General features: G+C 27.0%; 1 long non-coding RNA gene across 2 annotated transcripts; it reads right to left on the bottom strand.

The window, feature by feature from the left end:
• Positions 1-1,716: 1,716 nt before the first annotated feature.
• LOC135927664 (uncharacterized) lies at positions 1,717-17,121 on the bottom strand. 2 transcript variants are annotated; one of them, XR_010572139.1, is made up of 4 exons: positions 17,070-17,121; positions 5,809-6,070; positions 2,128-2,223; positions 1,717-2,079 (listed from the first exon to the last, which is right to left on the bottom strand). It is a non-coding gene; the product is annotated as an uncharacterized LOC135927664 (long non-coding RNA). The 2 variants fall into 2 exon arrangements; XR_010572140.1 differs by lacking the exon at positions 5,809-6,070 and having other exon boundaries at positions 17,070-17,110.
• Positions 17,122-19,153: the final 2,032 nt, after the last annotated feature.

Raw genomic sequence — 19,153 nt, 5'->3', positions numbered from 1 at the left:
TATATCTGTTTGCAATACTATCAGTGCCTGATTTTATAAGTGCAGCAATTTTGTTCTCTGTGCTATATTATATAATTGCAATAATTTTAATGTGTAATTAATTGATTTTATATATTAAGTATGTATTGTTTTATATTTAACGTGTGATGATAAAATATAATGAATATTTTTTTATATGTGCAATGAATCTGATTTTAGATGTGCAATTTTTTTAAATAAAATCTATGATTATCGTGCCATACTATTCTTTTTTTTTTATTAAAAAGATAAATCGTTTGAACTTATTTTCAAAAATAAGAAGTAATAAAAATCATATAATTTAAAGAAGCCATTTAAGGGAACCCGGCCGGAGGCCCACAAAATGGGGGTATGGGAGCAAAGCCCCCATAAAAATGAGACCGCTGTAAAAAAACGCCCACGAGGCCGTAGCGTCGCCAGTCTACCCCTGAAAAAGAAGGAAGAAACAAAGTTATGAAAGAAAAATTCTTAAAAAAATAAAGGTTTATACTTTACGATTTGTATAGATTTTCAACACACTTCCATTTGTAGACAAATTGGCATATCTCCATGGAATTTATTATTGCCAAATCACTTAGTACTGAATTTCTCTTTTCTTAATGTCAAAATCAGTATTCATAAAAATTAATTTATATTAAATATTTAAGAATAGTCACCGAAATTATAAAGAAATATATTTTCAAAAATGATTAAACAGATGTATTGCCCTATAAAACCTTCATCTAGCAAGATAATATTATTAGGCCACAAATTACAAATAAAAATGCATTAACATTTTATATTGTGCACATAAAGACATTTCCAGTTTTTATGAAATCGATACATTAAAAAGGTGTATTCATATCGGCCAGGTCAAACAAAAATAAAGTGTTCGGGCAGTGCAATTTTTTTTGTAATATTTGATGTATTCTGACATTTCTTAGAAGTTATATCCAGAGTTGTTAAACCCTACTTTTAAAAGTAGCGCGTTACCTCTTGCGTTATTTATCGAAAAAAGTAGCGCACTACCGCTATAACTATTCATCGAAAAAAGTAGCGCGCTATTAGCTACTATTCTTTAAAAGTAGGCTTGGTTACTTTTTAGTAGTGATCTACATCGGGCTTAATTTTTCAAGCCCGGCCCGAAATTTTTTATAAAGTTTTGCCCGGCCCGAACCCTATATTTTTTAAAAAAGTTTTGCCGGCCCGAACCCGAAATTTATTTTGAAAAAATTTACCGGCCCGAATTTATTATATCGAAATTAATTTTTATAATTGCTCAAAGTAAACGATATATGTTATATGGCGTCTAATTTCTATAAATAAAATAAAATATTTTTATTTTACATACCACATAAAAAATTGATAAATTTAGATATATTTTAAAAAAATTCTAAAACCCGACCCAGCCCAAATTTTCTTAAAAAATTATAGGCCCGACTCAGAACCCGATTTTTTTAAAGGAATAGGCCTTGCCCGATCTTTACTTTTTAGGCTACTTTTTGTAAAAAAAATTTAGTATTTTTTGCTCATAATGTAATTGTAAAGTATATAATACATAAAAATCAACATTTATAAATATTTAAATTTAGTTTTGACTATAAAAAAATTTATGTAAAAAGACTATAATTTATGTAATAAAAATATCTATTTATGGTAATATTCATTTTTTTTATTTATTTTGTTGCATTTTAATAATAAAATCATTTCTATACTATCATTCCCAAGTCTAGACTATCAGAAAGTGTAAATTTCCTCTAAATATGCTCTCGACACTAGCACTTGAGGGCAAGGCTATTTAATTTTATATACCTATTTTTACGCGTCTAGAGGATTTTCTATTTCAAAAAAATTATCAGTGAAAGTCGGTGGTTGTAACTAGGGCATCTTTGTTTAGTATGAGACTATAGCTTTACCATGAGCTTATCACGTTGATCATTAGCATCATCGTAATGGATATGTGGCCAGTTTAATTTAAAATTGGGGTGAATCATAAATTTTATTTGCAAGTACATCGTATGTCTGGCATCTCTTTTTAAAGTTTTAGGGTCATGTCAATGGCCTGTAATTCCCAAATATGCTCTAAAAATATTAATGTAGATCAATTTATAAATATAAATAAGTTTTTACCTTCTGTTATGTGTCCAAATATCTGCCGTGGTACATATCTGCTATTAGAGCATCTTTAATCACTTCAAAGTTATCTGCTATCTTAATCATTGGTGTCTGGTGACATAAAATAGGGAAAAGAGTTTTAATCATCATGATAAATGATTGATTAACAACCAAAAACAATGGCTGAGCTGTATCAATTATAAAATCGACAATGACTTTATCAGCCAGTATCTGAGGAATATTGGCATGTATTAATCAATTTAGCTTGAATTAAATTGGTCTATATGGATGTAGTTTCCCCTAGAGATCTGCTTTGAGCCGGTTTTTAGCCCACAAGCCCGCCTATTCAATGTTTTAACAAATTTAACCTGCCCGCCTAGCCCGCCCATTATTTATAAAAAAATTTTAACCCAAACCCGTTATTTTTAATTATGGCCTTTCAATTTTTTTAAGCATCTAATAAAAAAAATAATATCGTTTAAGCATTACCACTCTATAAAAAGAGATATAATTTGAAATAAAACAAATATTTATTATTTCCAAAAAAAAGGAAATTTTAATTTTCAATCCAAATAAGTTCATTTATTTTAAGAAAAAAGTTTTACGTTACCAAAAAAGGACATTTTAATTTTTTAATTTCCTAAAGAGTTCATAAGAACAATTATTAATATTTACCTAAATGATTTTAAATAACAAAAATTATTGCCCGTTCTTAAAATTTTTATAGCTCGCCCACTTAGATGGGCGTGCGGGCCAAAGCAGATCTCTAGTCTCCCCTATATTAAAATTATTACGATGTTCTTTATCTCTTTAAAACTGTTGGCATGAACATTCTTATAAAATAAATACTATTATGATTTAAAAATGACATACCTATAGGTTTTTTTGAAGTTATAGCTACTAGATTTATTTGAAGATATATTTTTTTTACATTTTAAACAAATAAATTTGTAGCCACCTTTTGTTTTTACATTAATTTGAAAATGGGAAATGTGTATTATTGTTATCAAGAACTTTTTCTTCCAGGGTACCTTCCATTTCATTAATATCATCATTGTCTGAGATTCACTTACATCGATTTGGATATCCATTTGCGATAACATTTTAAAATATTTACACCAGATAAGGTTTATAATACAAATTTGTAGTGATGTTAAAAGTTACTTTTGAAACATAACTAGTTACAGTTACTAGTTAAATTGGCAAAAACATAACTAGTTACAGTTACTAGTTACATTTTTACAAAATTTTCAAAAGTAACTAGTTACTTACTTTAGACATCATTCATATGCGCATTATTTATTTATTGAATGCATTTATTTAATATGTTATTTAAAATAATATACAATTTATTTATATAAAAAAATATCGCAAAATTGAATATTTACATCGAATATAAAAATATATATTTGCATTGAAAAAAAAACATTTATTTTTCATAAAAATTAGAATCTAATAAATGTTTATTTGCTTTTAACAACAAATTAATTTTAAAGTTATTATCTAGGAGACGTGCTCGTTTATCTCCAAAAATGAGCTTACCTAGACTGAACAAGCGCTCTACGGGAGCACTTGATGTTAGAACAACATTATATTTAATAAAGAGTAATTTTAACTTTGGAAAATCGTTATATAAAGAAAAAGTGTTGTTATTAGATTTGATAAAGTTTTCTATAAGTTCATTATCCAGAATATTTTGGCGCTTTAGGTCAAAAAATCCAACTACATCAAGTGATGTTGCAATCATTTTTTAAAATTTGAGTAATGTGCTTATGCTTTTGTTAGACTTGGTTCTTGTAAGTAATGATGAATAATTTAATATTAAATTCTAAAATAATCTGTCTTTGTTTTTCCTTATACTAAATTTCTAATTTTTTTTATTACGTATGATATGAAGTTCCAATGCTTGTTACTTGACGGAAAAAAATATATTGTGCTACATTTGTTACTTGAATTTGCTTACAAAATTATGAAGCCCAGCAGAAATGTAACAATTTAAGAAAAGAAAATCAATTTGAACGGGAAATTATAACAATCAGACATTTTCACAAAATTTTAAATTAATAAATTTAATTTAATAAAATTAATTTATCACAACATATTAAAAATAAAATTAATTATTTAAATATATCTTTAAAAGTAACTAGTTACTTTTAACAGTTACATTTCAAAAATTATAACTAGTTACAGTTACTAGTTACAATTTTAAAAATATAACTAGTTACAGTTATTTTTTAGCCAAAATGTAACTAGTTACCTTAACATCACTACAAATTTGAAACATAAATTTTATAAATTTTCATGTTTATTATATTTTATAAAGTAGCTAAGAGCGCGCTATTTAGCGACTTTCAAAAAAAGGAGCTCGCTAAAAAAATTAATAATTGGAAAAAATAGCGCGCTATTAGCTATCGCTACCAAAAAAGATAGCGCGCTACTTTAAAAACATTCATTATATATATACTGTTTTTAATTTAACCACTTACAAAGATTAGAAATAGTTGTTTTTTGTTTCAACAAGATATATTTTGGTTTAGGCCTTGTATTTAAAAAATTTTTTTAACTGGGCCAGACCGAGCAACTCTAGTGAAAAATTGAAATTGGGTGCAACGGTCATTAACTAAATTCTCATCGGGCCAGGCCTAAGTTTGACATTTGTATACCACTGATTCAAATATTTCCAATTATTTCTTCTATTGAAGGTACTTATAAATATATACTTCATTAACATATTCTATAATAATAATAAAAAATTTATATAAATCTTTAAAAAGATAAATTTCTGATTCATTTATTATCAAAAGGGGAAATTTCTGATTTGCCCATTATCAAATAAAGGAGAAATATATGATTCCCCATCATTCTTGCCGTGTTATCTTCATGTTTAAATATAACTTTTTATATCAAAAGAGCTATAATAATATGAGCACTCTATGAAAAGTTGATAACTTACTATTAGGACCTTCAAATGCTTCAAATAAGTTGGGAGAGCCCAGTTCTTGAGATATTTTTTTTAGTCTACAGAACAGCAAAAATGTACTTTGCTTTACTTTCTGAGATAACAAATAAATATCGAATAAATCTAATATTTTACTACTGAAACTATCATTAGCTACTCACATTATCTGAACACAGAACTCCCTTAGTCAGCATTGCTATTCACTTCCAATATTTTTCGATTACTAATATAAATATTAATAGGTGAAAATATATTTTATTGAGTATGTAAAGGAAATTTTTTGAGATATATTTACTTTCCACCAGCAACACATAAGGGGTATCACATTACTTAAGTTAATTTGTTCAATAATCGGAAGTATTTTTTAAAATTATTTTCTGAGTCCAGCTTTACAAATTGTAATTCTAAAATATTGTTGATATAGGTGATTGACACTCTTAATTTAAATATCGATATTAAAATCCAATAATATTAATGACATAAAAAGACGTTCTGCATTAAGAATGGTCTAATGGCATGAAGATTACACAAATACAATATAAGATTTTTATCCCTAATTACAATACGCCTAGTAGCGCAGCCACAAACCATTGGCTTTTAATACAGAGTATCCCAGGTTCGAATCTGGTGGTTGCCACAAAATTAAATTAGGTAATATAGTCTTAATTTTAATACATTATGATGGAAAACGGCCATATTTCAGTTAAGATTATATATATTAGATAAGTAAAATAAACCGATGAGATGATTAAAAAAGACAGGAAGAGACAATGATTTCTCTACATTTCCGATATAAATTGTAGTAGCGCATAGCATTCACTTTTGATAATAAGTATCTCAGGTTCATACGCATAATAGCGCAGCCGCAAAGCATTCGCTTTTGATATGGAGTATCCCGGATTCGAATCTGGTTGTTTCCAAAAAAATTAACATTAGGAGGTAATATAGTCTCCTTAAATCTTAAACATTAAGATGCAGGCGCGTACACAGGAATTTGGTCTGGGGGGGGGGGGGGGGAATAATAAAATTTTTTAAGAAATATTGTTTTTTAAAAATATCAAACATAAATATATTAGGACTAATAACTATTTCTAATACACAATTTTAAATTTATGTAAAAAAATTATATGCAAAGAATCACTTAAATGACCCAAAATAGAAATTTGAATTTTTTGAGCCTTTACACAAAAAGTTTCTTAGGAATAATTGCATTTTATATTTTATATATTTACAATGTAAAATCCAATCTTCGTTGTGATTGAGCTAATTTTTCAATTATCTCATCCTTGCTTGTGGTCAAATGCCTATGAATATTCAAAAGATCCAAACCTTTCAATCTACTTTCAGATGTTGTACTTCTCGGTATGTTTTTCAGAGACTTGCAGGCCCGGCCCCCGGGCTAGACAGTATTTTAATTTTTTAAAATATATACGAGCCGGGCCCGAAATTTTTTTAAAAAAACACCCAAGCCTAGCCTGAAAATTTTATTTTAAAAAAAGCCAGGCCGGGCCTGAAAGTTTTTAAAAAAAAGCCGAGGGCCTAAAAAATTTTTAAAAAAAGCCGGGCCGGCCTGAAAATTTTTTGAGAAAAACCCGGGCCGTATAAAATCTTTAAAAAAAATCCGGGCCGTGCCCTGCAAATGGTACTTCTGCAGGCTTCTGTTATTCTTCTTAAAAAAGATAATGTTCTCTCATTAGTTTACTAATGGGAAGAGTTTATAAACCCTTTTAATACATTGGGAATTTAATCTAAAATGTGTTTGAAATAATGCAGAACATCCATAGCATTTTTTGGGACTATATCAACCATTGTTAATCTTTTATTCAGCTAGTAAGGCATCATAAGATACTTTAACATCTTCATAATAAAAATCTAACAAATATTTTTTTCTATCACCATCTGAAAAAGATTGGGAAGGCTTTTGTGGAAGTAATATTTGCAGATGTAAGTGCTGCATGATGAATTAAAAATTCATTTATTTGGGTTATAAATGTATCTGTATTTAAGATATACTCTTCTACTTATCCTATATTAATGTTTTAACGATGAGCTTGCCTTGCTACAAGTCGAGGGAGACAAATATTAAACACTTATAGCTCTGCTTTTGACTCAACAATAAAATATGAAATTCTTCATCAACATTAGCCCTAATTTCCTTGAGTTCTGATCTCTCCGCTATTCTCATCTTCTTAACCAAGTCAATGTCATGTTTTTGAAAAGTAATACTTAAAATAGTTGTATAATTAAATAATACATTCTATAGAGAAATAAAATTTGGAATAAGCATTGAATCCAATAATTTTCTTGCTTCTGAGGAAATATTTCTTTCAGGCCATTGTGATATTTCCTAGCAAATAGGCTCTTCTAACTCCTTAAAAGCTGTTACTGCTTGATGGCAGAGACTCTATCTCGTTGGACAAGGTTGCAATTTCTTTTTCCCTGTTGGACAAGAAGTTTCAGAAATAATAATTATTTGACTAGAAATTTGAAAATGGTAGATAAATATTACGCCACTAAAAATTTGAAAATAATAAGTAAATATTACGCCGGAAAACTTGAAATCGAAATTAATTGATAAAATAACTTAGTATTTAAATGTGATAATAAACGAATAAATATTAACAAATATAAATTAATATAAACAATAATACTTTTGAAAAATATATCCGGTATCTGCATTTTTTGGCTTTGGGGGAGGGGGGAGATTTGTCCCCCTGCCCCCCCCCCTGCGTACGCCAATGTTAAGATAGAAAACGATCATATTTTGATTATGGATATTAGAATATTAGATAGATGAAATAAATTGATGAGTTGATAAAAAAGAAATTAGAAGAGTCAATAATTTCTCTAAATTCCAATAAACGTTGTTTTTCCATTATAAAACCATTAATTATAATGAAATTTGATTCTTTAAAATATTCCTCGTCTCTAAGAGCAATTTATCCACCGATATCCAATTTTTTGCTCATACTGATAACGTGAAGTGAATATCGGTGCACTGACAAAATTTTTATCTATTCCGATTTAAAATGATAAGTATCATTTTAAACTAATTATTAATTAAATCTCATATAATTCCTTACCTGTCATAATCGATTAAATAATTACCTCAAATCACAATTTTTTTAGACATGTCGAAGTAAAACAAATAAAACAACATTCTATAATATAAATTAGAATTTTTTATCAGGCTTAAATTTAGTGAAGAGACTTCCAGAAATAATCACAAAACATGTAGTATAGCCATCATTGTCATATTATTATATATAATTATTTATTTTTTAAAAAATTATTGTTTCATAAATATCATATCGCCTGATTTTATATATCACGTGTAGAACTCATGATTTCTTTAAAGTATAAAAGGGACGATATTTTACAATTAGAAGGACTTTTTGACTTTTGTTTTTTTTTGTAATTTTATATTTAGTTGGCAAAATGCCACATTTTTATCAACACCTCCACTAATATTAATTTACCATACTATAATTTTCTCCATATGCCTAGGTCACATTTACCGCTATATAATTTATTAACGCAACACTATAACATTCCCTGTAAGTTTCGGTCACGGCACCATGGTGAAAATTATATACTATAAATAACTCTACCAGTAAATGCTATTTAAAAACTCACACAATTTACCAACACAACTCTAAAACTAAAATTAATAAATTTATTTTCAACTCTAATTTTAGAAAAATGAAATTTAATTATTGAAATTTTTAAGTGGTTGATGCATATTATTTATTGGAAATAAAGCGTATAAATGATGTGTTAAATTAAATTGGAGTGATTTAAATATATATATAGAGCGCAAAACGTGATAGTAAAATACAATTGTAGGAGTGATTTATATTAATAGAGAAATATATAATGTGAGAGTTAAAATATATAAATTAAGAAATTAAGAGATGTAAATTTTTATGAGTGTTTGGTTTCCATTGAGAGGAACAGTTCTTTTTGCGACCAAAGTGTGATGGAATACTGATAATTTTTGCATTAAAAATATATCAACGACGAGGGATGTAATGAGATTGGAGTTATTGGTTTCGAGTTTAAAAGTGTTGTACCTTTTTGTGGGGTGAATATAAAATAATGAAAAGCATCGAACGAGACGAATATTTAGAGATTTCAATGAATAGTGGTGTTGAAAACAGTATAATAGTGCGCTAAGGTAAATTAATTTGTGTCGGGACCAAAATTATAAATCACGAGAGAGAGAATTGTAAATTAACATGCGAAAACTAAAGTAGCGGCGAAAGTGTAGAATAATATTTCTTTCTTTCTTTTAAAATAGCGTTGAATATAAATAAAAAAGAGAAAATGGCAAGTGCTAGAAAATATATTTTTATATGAAGTTATGGTGTGAAGCTAATAAAATATTTTCAAAATAACAAAGCGTTCGAGTTCACAGGGAGAGTTAGCAATTTTTTAAAACATAAATATTGAAAAATAAAGCCAAAGGTGGTGTGTAAAAAAAAGGAGTAAGGTAAGTACTAATAAGTTAAAATAACAAGGCGAAGGAGAAATAATTTTAAAAAATGAGCTGGCTTCAAAAAGGTAAAATATTCACGAAATTTGACGATAAATATTATGCGAAGAAAATGTTTCTCTATGAAAGAGTGATGATTTACAAAGAATATGTTTAGGATAAAGGAAGATGCTAAAATATTTTTTTAAAAGGAGAAAGTTATTGAATATTTTTTGTATCTTTTAGGAATGAATTGAAATGGTTGATAAAAAATAATTTTTTATGTGTTAATATGGAACGTATTTTTGGTTAATTAAATAGAATGTACAAGGGGGTTGGATAATTTTTTTTTAAGAAAAAATAATAAATGCAAAGTTAAGAATTTTTCTTGGTTTAAAAAAAGGGGGAATAGAAAAGAAAAAGATGATATTTATAATGTTGAAAAATTTTTTAAATGAGTTGACGAATATTTAAAATATGTAGATTTTCGAAATGAAAGAAAAATTAATTTATGAGACTATTTAAATATCATAAAATTTTGGGGTATAAAAAGAGAGATATGACATATATTGACTATTGTTTTATGTTGATTATAATAAAAGAAATGGAATTATTTATTTTTTCGATTTAAATGAATTAACAAATGTGTATGTTGTAAGCGGTGGGAATTTTGGGGGAGAAATTGAGGAGAATTCTAGGGGAGTATTCGGGGTGGGGGATTTATTGGGGAATAATCTGGGGAACTCATTTGGGAGTATTCGGGGGTACACATTGGGGAGTATTCGGAGGGACTTATTGGGGATCTAGGAAGGGTTGGACTGAAATATGTTGGGTTGAATTTTAAAAGGAGAGATACAAATGTTTGAAATTTGCGTAAAAGTTTAATATATCGGGATAAATTTTAAAAGAAGAGGGATACAAAAATGGTGTTTAAAATTTGTGTAAAAATGTTAATAGTAGTTCGATCTTAAAATATATGTAAAGTGCTTGAATATTTCTTAATATATCAATGAATTGGTAGACTATAAAGCAGTGAGGTAAAAAGGGAAGAGAACGAGTTGATCGAACCAACTAGAGTGATGGGATAAAGATCGACGATCAAATGCGATGAATTGTTTTGTATTACCAAAGAGCAGAATAGGTGTTTTTTTTAAAAAAAAATCAAGAATTGAATGTGCTAATGGATATAGATTATCAACTTGTGGAAAAAAAAATTATGGGAAATATAGAAACTTGATGTACTACGGAGACAAATCATTACCGGTGGGTGACTAAAATTCGTTCAGACTCGATACTACGGTGACAAATCATTAATGTTAGGTCCAGATAACATCGTTCAAACTCGATGAAGATTACGGAGACAAATCATGAAGTTGGTTCAAGATAACTAATATTCGATCATAAACGATGCAGCCATAGCTTCAGCGAAACTATTAGGATTTTGAAAAAGAAACCATTATACTATAAAAGATATTGGAAAGAAGATAGATTCATGTCGGTTCTTGTGAAATATTATGGCATTCTATATTATTCAAATAAGGGATCTGGGGTAAGTTAAAAAAATATATATTCTCAAAAATTTTGAATCATATTTGATGGTTAATTGATAATAAAATAGTTTTGAATTAATGATAATTAGTAATAGAAATTCAAAGTTTATAAAACTGAATATATGACACGCTTGAGAAAACCCATGATGAATTACTAAAAGTATGTATATTCTAAGTGTCAAATGAGCTCATTTATGGAGGACATGTCATATTTGTCATATTATTTATTTTTGAAAAAATTATTGTTTAATATTTATCATATCACGTGTAGAATTCGTGATTTATTTAAAGTATAAAAAGAAACATATTTTACAATTAGAAGGACTTGTTGACTTTTGTTTTTTTTTGTAATTATATATTTAATTGGCGAATAAAATTTGGAGTTGAAATTTATTACTTTTAGTTTTAGAGTTGTGTTGGTAAATTGTGTGAGTTATTAAATAGCGTTTACTGGTATTTTTTATAGTATATAATTTTCAATCTCTATCGTGTAAGATGTATTATTTTATAATGTTCTTTTTTACCTCAGTTATCAAAGATTCCATCTAAAGATTTTCATAAAAGCCAGCCACTATTAAGAGATTCAAAATTTCACTCCCTTGTATTTATTTGGAAAAAAATGGGGATCAAATAAGAGTTTTATTTAAGACTCGCTATAAGGTATGTCATTATAGTTTTTATTTCACTTATAACTAGTTTATTGACGAACTAGTAAGTACTACAGGCATTACATATTGACGCACTCAGATATTAAGTGCTTCTATAATTAAAAAAAATCCTTGTTCTTTAAACTATCTACCAAATAAGTGAAGCAAATAATACATATTAATTATTTACATAAGTTAGAGTTAATGCTTCTAGAAGTTTGGTTAACTTCACGCTTGAGGCGTGATATAAATTTTATTTGTCTTATAATCCGGTTATTATAACGGTTACTATAATTTTTTGAATGTACTAATTAACCACTACTTAAGGGTTTGTATAAGTTTCAAAATTAGTGTTTCCAAAAGCCTCGCTCTTTTTCAGAGTTGAGCAGTCCAGAAAAAAAACTAGATACAGAAATAAACTCTTTGTAAACAAAAAGGATCTTAGATACAGATATATTTAAAATACCAATAAAAATATCAGATACTTGCACCTTTTTCTAAATGAGAGTAGGGGAGACTGGGGCTAGTCGAACCGATTTTTGCAGAATCGACTATATCTTCTGTGTTTTTAGATATTAAAGAACAATATATGAATCGATACCTATATAAAGGTGCTTTATAAATATTTTTAAGTATATGATCATATTTTTGGAATTTTATTTTTTGTAAAAGTTGAAATTTTTCCCATCAAGTCCAACAACGAGTTTAGGCAAATCACTGCAAGAGGCTTCCTAAGCCATTAGTTTTTTTTAGGCTATAACGAATTGGAATTATATATTATTTATTAATAATGATACCTATAAAATAATTTTATTGTTCAAAATATCATAATACTTTTAAATTGAAACTAATTATAGATTAAAACTGAAACTTAATTTTGGTTAATTTAATAAACATTTTGTACATATAAAAAAGGAGAGATTACAATTTCTTAGCATAAACTTAAATACCAATCATATACAACCATGAAGCTTTCTTTCCAAGATTTTGAAATATTTTTTCCCATATTAAATGCAATAATAGACGTGTATGGTTTAGCAAGCACCACTAGCTCTAAATTAACTAATCATGATTGAAATAATATCAAGACAAAATAAATACTCATAAAAAAAAGAGGGTTAAAACTTTGCTCTAAAATTTAATTTATATGATTATATTTATATAACTTAATAAAAACTAAAATTCTGTCATTGTAAACTTTTGAATTTGAAAATTTTATTTCTTAAATAAAATTTTTGATAATTAATTATTTCAAAAGATTTTTGCCTATAGATCATACTAATAAAAGCTATATTATGATAAAATTTAAACCTTCTAGTCTATTTAATTTTAAAATTAGATTATATGGTCTGCCAAGCCTCTACCTATCCCCGGTCTCCCCTATCTTAAATACCAGATACTGTTATTATAAGATTATATTCTATTTAATGAGAATAGTTTAGTAAAATAATATTTTATATAATTTATTTGTGAAGAGCATGACATACGTATATAATTAGAGGAAAAATTAATTTATTTGAAATTTTTATAAAATATTAATAAAGCTCAATTAATTTAAATACATTATAGATAGCAGAGACCTGCAGGCCCGACCCTAAACCCGGACCGGGCCGGGCCGTATTTTAAATTTTTTAAATATACCCGGGCCGGGCCTAAAAAATTTTTTTTTTAAATATATCCGGGCCGGGCCTAAGATTGTTAAACCCGGCCGGGCCGGGCCTTAATATTTTTTATAAAAATTTTTACATTTTGAGTTAATGGTTATAAGATTATATTATATTACAGTTATGATTAAAATAATATTGGGTGATGGTTAACACTACCTATCACCCACAGATCGATCTAATTATTAATTTCCTGCAAATTTATTCAAAGTATTAATATATTTTTTTATAATTCATATCTAAATTTTTGCAACATATTTTACCAAAACAATCAAATAAAGGAATATCTTAAATAAGCCCCCATATTCAAGTATTATTAATATATTTTTTTATAATTCATATCTAAATTTTTAGAATATATTTTACCAAAACAATCAAATAAAGGAATATCACTTCTTGAAGTTTGTAATACCTTTCAAAGCGAAAAAGGAGAAATAAAATTGATTTTACTTAATATAAAGCATTTTTTAATTGAAAAATTTGTTTTACACAAGTATCATTTTATTTCTCTTTTTCTCTGTCCCAAATTCAAGCAATTACGTATGTAGTCAGGGACAGATCGCAAGATGGCGGAAAACTATATAAAAGATTATATTAAATTACAATAGGCTCAGGAAGTAAATGAAATACCATCGACCAGTCAAATTACGACTGTTGTTAAACAAACTGAATCGTTTTATGACAAATGGAGCGATGGTAATTCTGGTAATATGTCAATACCCGATGATGAATATTATAATTACATAAATAAAAAAATAGATGAAACATTTAAGGTGGATAATTTGTTAGAGTGGTGGGCGGCTCATCAAAGCGAATTTCCAATTTTAGCAAAATTGGCAATTCCTGCTTCAAGTGCAAGCTGTGAGCGGAATTTTTCCACTATGGGAGAATTCTTGAAGAAAGAAGAAGTAATCTTCAACCTGAAAAGGTAGATATGCTTCTCTTTCTTCATGATAATTTGTGAATTTTTAACTTTCTTGAGTATAGGGTTTCGTCAATCATGCTGGTTTTTTACTTTGCAAACTGTCAAATATTTATTGCATTTATTATATTTACCTTGAGTCATGAAAGTTTTTAATCCAACATTTTTCATTATTTTTTTTTACAATATTATATAATACAATTATCTTCTTTTGTTAAAAATTTATATTATAAAATAAATTATATTAATATTGTGCAATTAGATTATATTTTCAAAATACTATTTATTATACATGCATTTTTTTAAATAGCGATTTATTTTTATTTTATAAATTAAATAGTAAATTAAATAAAATATATTATATTCTCAAAATATTTTCCATTTTTATAAATTAAATATTAGTTTTATTTTTTTTAAATGCAATATAAAATATAGTATATGCTCAAAATATTATTACCATTTTTATGAATATTAGTTTTATTTTTATAAATGCAATATAAAATATAGTATATGCTCAAAATATCCATTTTTATAAATAACAGTTTTATAATTTTTATAAATTCAATATAATATTCTCAAAATATTAGCTTTTTACATGAATTTTTTAAATAATAAGCGATAATACTCGCAGAAAAATATGGTAAAATATCTCATAGGTGAATTTTTGTATATACCAGGTCAAATATAATTTTAAAAAATTCCGAGCCTGGCCTGAAATTTTTTTTTAAAAAATATCCGGGCCGGGCCGTAAAAATTTTTTTTTAAATATCCGGGCCGGGCCTAAAAAATTTAAAACCGGGTCGGGCCGTGCAAATGGTATCTCTGCAGGTCTCTGATAGATAGAAAATGCATTAGTAATTACAATACAAAAAATTAATTGTAGAATTTAATAATTATTCTTTTTTTTTTTTAATAAAATTATATTAATGTTTAATAATATAAAAATGAACATTGAAAAGTTATTATATAAATAAATTATTCATTACGTGATTAAAATTATATAAAATATATTCTAATCATCATGTGAGATGAGGCTGCCAATGAAGCTGATGTAATTGGCCCTGTGAATTGCTATTGCAAGTCTTTGTCTTAAGAAGAAGCCTTCACGAGGTTCATCTGTTAGTTTGCGGATTAGCGATCCAAGTTCCTTGAAGAAAGAAAGAGCACGATTCCCAAAGGTAGTCAAGGTAGTGGAAATGATGGGAATATCGAGCTGTCTTTTAACCAAAAATTTAGTCAATCCTAATTCCTTAAATTCTGACCCTTCCTTTGATAGTGCCATCATTGAATGGAAATCTCGATTCATTGCCGACCACCCAATTCCAGAAACGAACAAGCAGAAGAACTGGGATATGCTCATTATTGCAAGCTGCGTCGAATCTCTCCTTTCCAGTATGCAATCATTGGACCGTCCCTTATTCTCCTCTCTGCTTAATGGTTCTGGACATGAGTTTCTCGAAGCCATTCCATCCGCGAACTTGACCCAAATGAGCTAACTCATGCTATAGGCATCCGTTTAAATTGCTTAGTAACCCAACCCCACATCTGTGCCGGCTGCAGTTTTGCTGTTTTGAGTAATGGAAGGCATAGTCTACATTGTCGTTCATGTAAAGGCCGCATCGTTAGACATAACATTTGCAATTCTATAATTCTTAGAGCATTCTTTCTATTCTCGAACCCTCTGGTATTTTCAGATCTGATGGGAAACGCCCTGACGGGATCTCTCAAATTCCCTGGAAGCTCAATTTATAATAAGAATAAATTTTCACAATAATTGATAAAATATTTTAAATTTTTTTTATCATATACAAACTATTTATTCAATTAATATAGTTATTCCAAATCCAACAAATATAATCAGGAAATAGAGTATTTAAAATTTTTTAAATGAAGGATTGATTGTTGATTTACCTTTTTCTAAGAATTTACTTCATATATTACCAATACAAGATATCTATTACTTTTAAGTACTCACCACCTTTTTTATCCTTCTTCTCTCTTTCTTCTATCTTCCTCGTCGCGGTTCTTTATCTCGTTGATCCATGTTCTCTCTTATTCTCCTTTCATTCTAGCTTCTTTCAGCTTGTATTTCTCCTCTTTGAATTTTTGCTTCCTTAATCTTCTTTACTTTCGATCATTTTAACTCCTGATAAATACTTTCCAATCATAATATTGTAATTTTATAGCCTTTTATATATAATATTTGAAAAAATAAATAGCAAAATCTGGTATTTTTAAAAAAATTATCATATTACTATACTAAGAAAATTTTCAATTTTAGGTCACGCCAATATATACAAAAATACGAATCGAATCGAACATTTGCATTATTCGTATTCGTACGAATCGATAAATCCCTTATTTATATTCGTGCGAATAATAAAAACATTATACAATTTGATTCGTCGAATATTGGATTGGATTCGAAAATTAAATTCTAAAAATTATTTCAAAAATTAAAAAAATCAAAGCAATAATAGAATCTTAAATTTTTTTTTAAAACATTTGGAATTTCATCTTAAAAAAAGATTTCTTGCTCATGAGAATTTAAAACTTATGACTTTTTACTTTGGAATTTTAGGTTTTGATCAAAAATCTTTCTTCTTTAAATAAATCTCAAAAAAATTTTGCTCAAAAGATATTTTTTTCAAACCCTAGATAAATTAGATTATTAAATTTAAAAGGGATTTATGATGTAGAAATAAAGTTAAAAAATAAAATATTCAATGTTAAATACTTACAAATAATTTTAAATATTTATGAATAAATTTTAATATTTGCGAACAATGTCGAATATATACGATATATTTAGAATAATAACAAAAATTCAAATTAAATTCTATCGAATGATAAATAAATAAATTATTTACGAATAATATATTTTTCTTATTCGTATTGGTTAGAATTTTTGAATCAAATAATTTATTATTCATATTTGTACAATACGAATCGAATAACGAATAATTCTTTTTAGGTATAGTCACGACATAACACCCTATGAGAAGGGTATGTAGTAGATCTTTAATTTTTAATTGCAAATATCTCTGGAAGTATAATTAAGCTAAAATATTTATTTCATATATTCAACAAGTAGTATATAACTTTTAAAAATGATATATAAGATAAATATATCAACAAAAATTAAGGATAAAATTTGGAATTTGAAAACCGAATCACTAGAATAATATTTTTTTCTCAATATTTTTTACAAGGAAAAATTAAGTTGAGCAATCATAGGTTTGAGTTATTAATATATTATCCAATGAAACAAACGACACAATATGTCTTTTGCTACCTTTAAAATGACTGAAACTAATTCGAAAATTTAGCAGAATTATTCGAATAATATATAAGAAATATTGTTATAATTCTAAATTCCTCAAGTATATTACTTCATTAAAACAATCAACCAAAATTATTTTCTGTCCTAGAAACTTCACTGTTGAAGCCGGTCATTCTCTGTCCCTGTCGACAATCGAGCAGCCATCTAAGCTAGGGGGCATATAATCATTTATAACCCTACTTCCCCTCTTTTTCAGAAATGAAATTAGCAAAGTATAAAAGTTTATTTTTACTTGGATTGGTTAAATAACCTGTTAAAAAAATCAGTTTATTTAATTAAACGAATTATTATATTTCACGTGCTTTTTTATAAAACTTTTCCTTTAATGCCAGATTTTCATTGAGTAAAATAGGATTAAAAAAGCCCTATACAAATTAGCTAACCGGGTAAGTTTAACTTAAACGAATGAGCAGGCCGTTATGAAAATACTTACTTTACAATATACAGTTATAGTGTTAATGTTGATGGTAATGAAGATATATAAACAAAATTTATAACATCTGTGAAATCTTATTCGAAATATTTTTTGCAATGGGAATTGAACGAGTTTTTGATTCTAAAATGGTTTCCTTAATACGCCTTGTTCTACAATAAATATTTCTAAGATACAGTTATAAACGGTTATCAAAAAATAATTTTTATATTTCATTTCAACCATTTTGATTATAATATAGTAAATAAATGTTAATAATTTTTGGCATATAATTTCTAAGCCATAAATTATAATATTATACCATGTTTTTAATATTATTTTATATATATTTAATTATTATTTAGACAGTATATGCTTATACCTCAAATTTTCAGTTTATTGCATTATTAATCATATTTTGATTATTATTCTATTTTCATCTATATAAATTATAGGCTTAAATATAAACTATAAGGTGTAAAATAGAAATCTCAATTTTTTCAAAAAAATATAGAAAATATTTTAGGCATCAAATCATTTTTATATTATAACTAGATGTCGAGATACGTAAGAATAAAACGGGATGACAAAAAACAGAGTGGTAAATTTCTGCAAGGATATAATTTTTATCAGATAACCAAAGATAAATTATATTTTTATTAAATTATTTTAATTTTTATAACATAATGTTAATATATTACCTTAATTCACAATTAAAAAATAAATCATTTATAATTAAGGTACATATTAGCATCTCAAATCGACAATCAAAAATTTGCATAATTTTACATATGGACTTTTTATAATAAATATTATATGAAGTAGACTGCATCTTTCGTTTATAACATTTTTTTAAAAATAGTGGCTTTAATAATCAATATAATTGGCAGGACTCTTATAACTTAACATTTTTTTTAAATAGTCTGCTATCGTCAGATATAATATGGCAAAATCGATCCAGGTATTATAATTGGGAAAGGGCGTAATTAACATGCCTAAATTCAATTCAAATATTCCGAATATATTAAATTTGAGCGCGCCTAATAACTGAATTTTTAGCGCACTAGCTA

The sequence above is a fragment of the Gordionus sp. m RMFG-2023 genome, chromosome 3 (assembly GCF_954871325.1).
Source record: "Gordionus sp. m RMFG-2023 chromosome 3, tfGorSpeb1-WG-v2, whole genome shotgun sequence".
Classification (NCBI taxonomy): Eukaryota; Metazoa; Nematomorpha; class Gordioida; order Chordodea; family Parachordodidae; genus Gordionus; species Gordionus sp. m RMFG-2023.
This window is presented reverse-complemented; position numbering and strand designations above follow the sequence as displayed.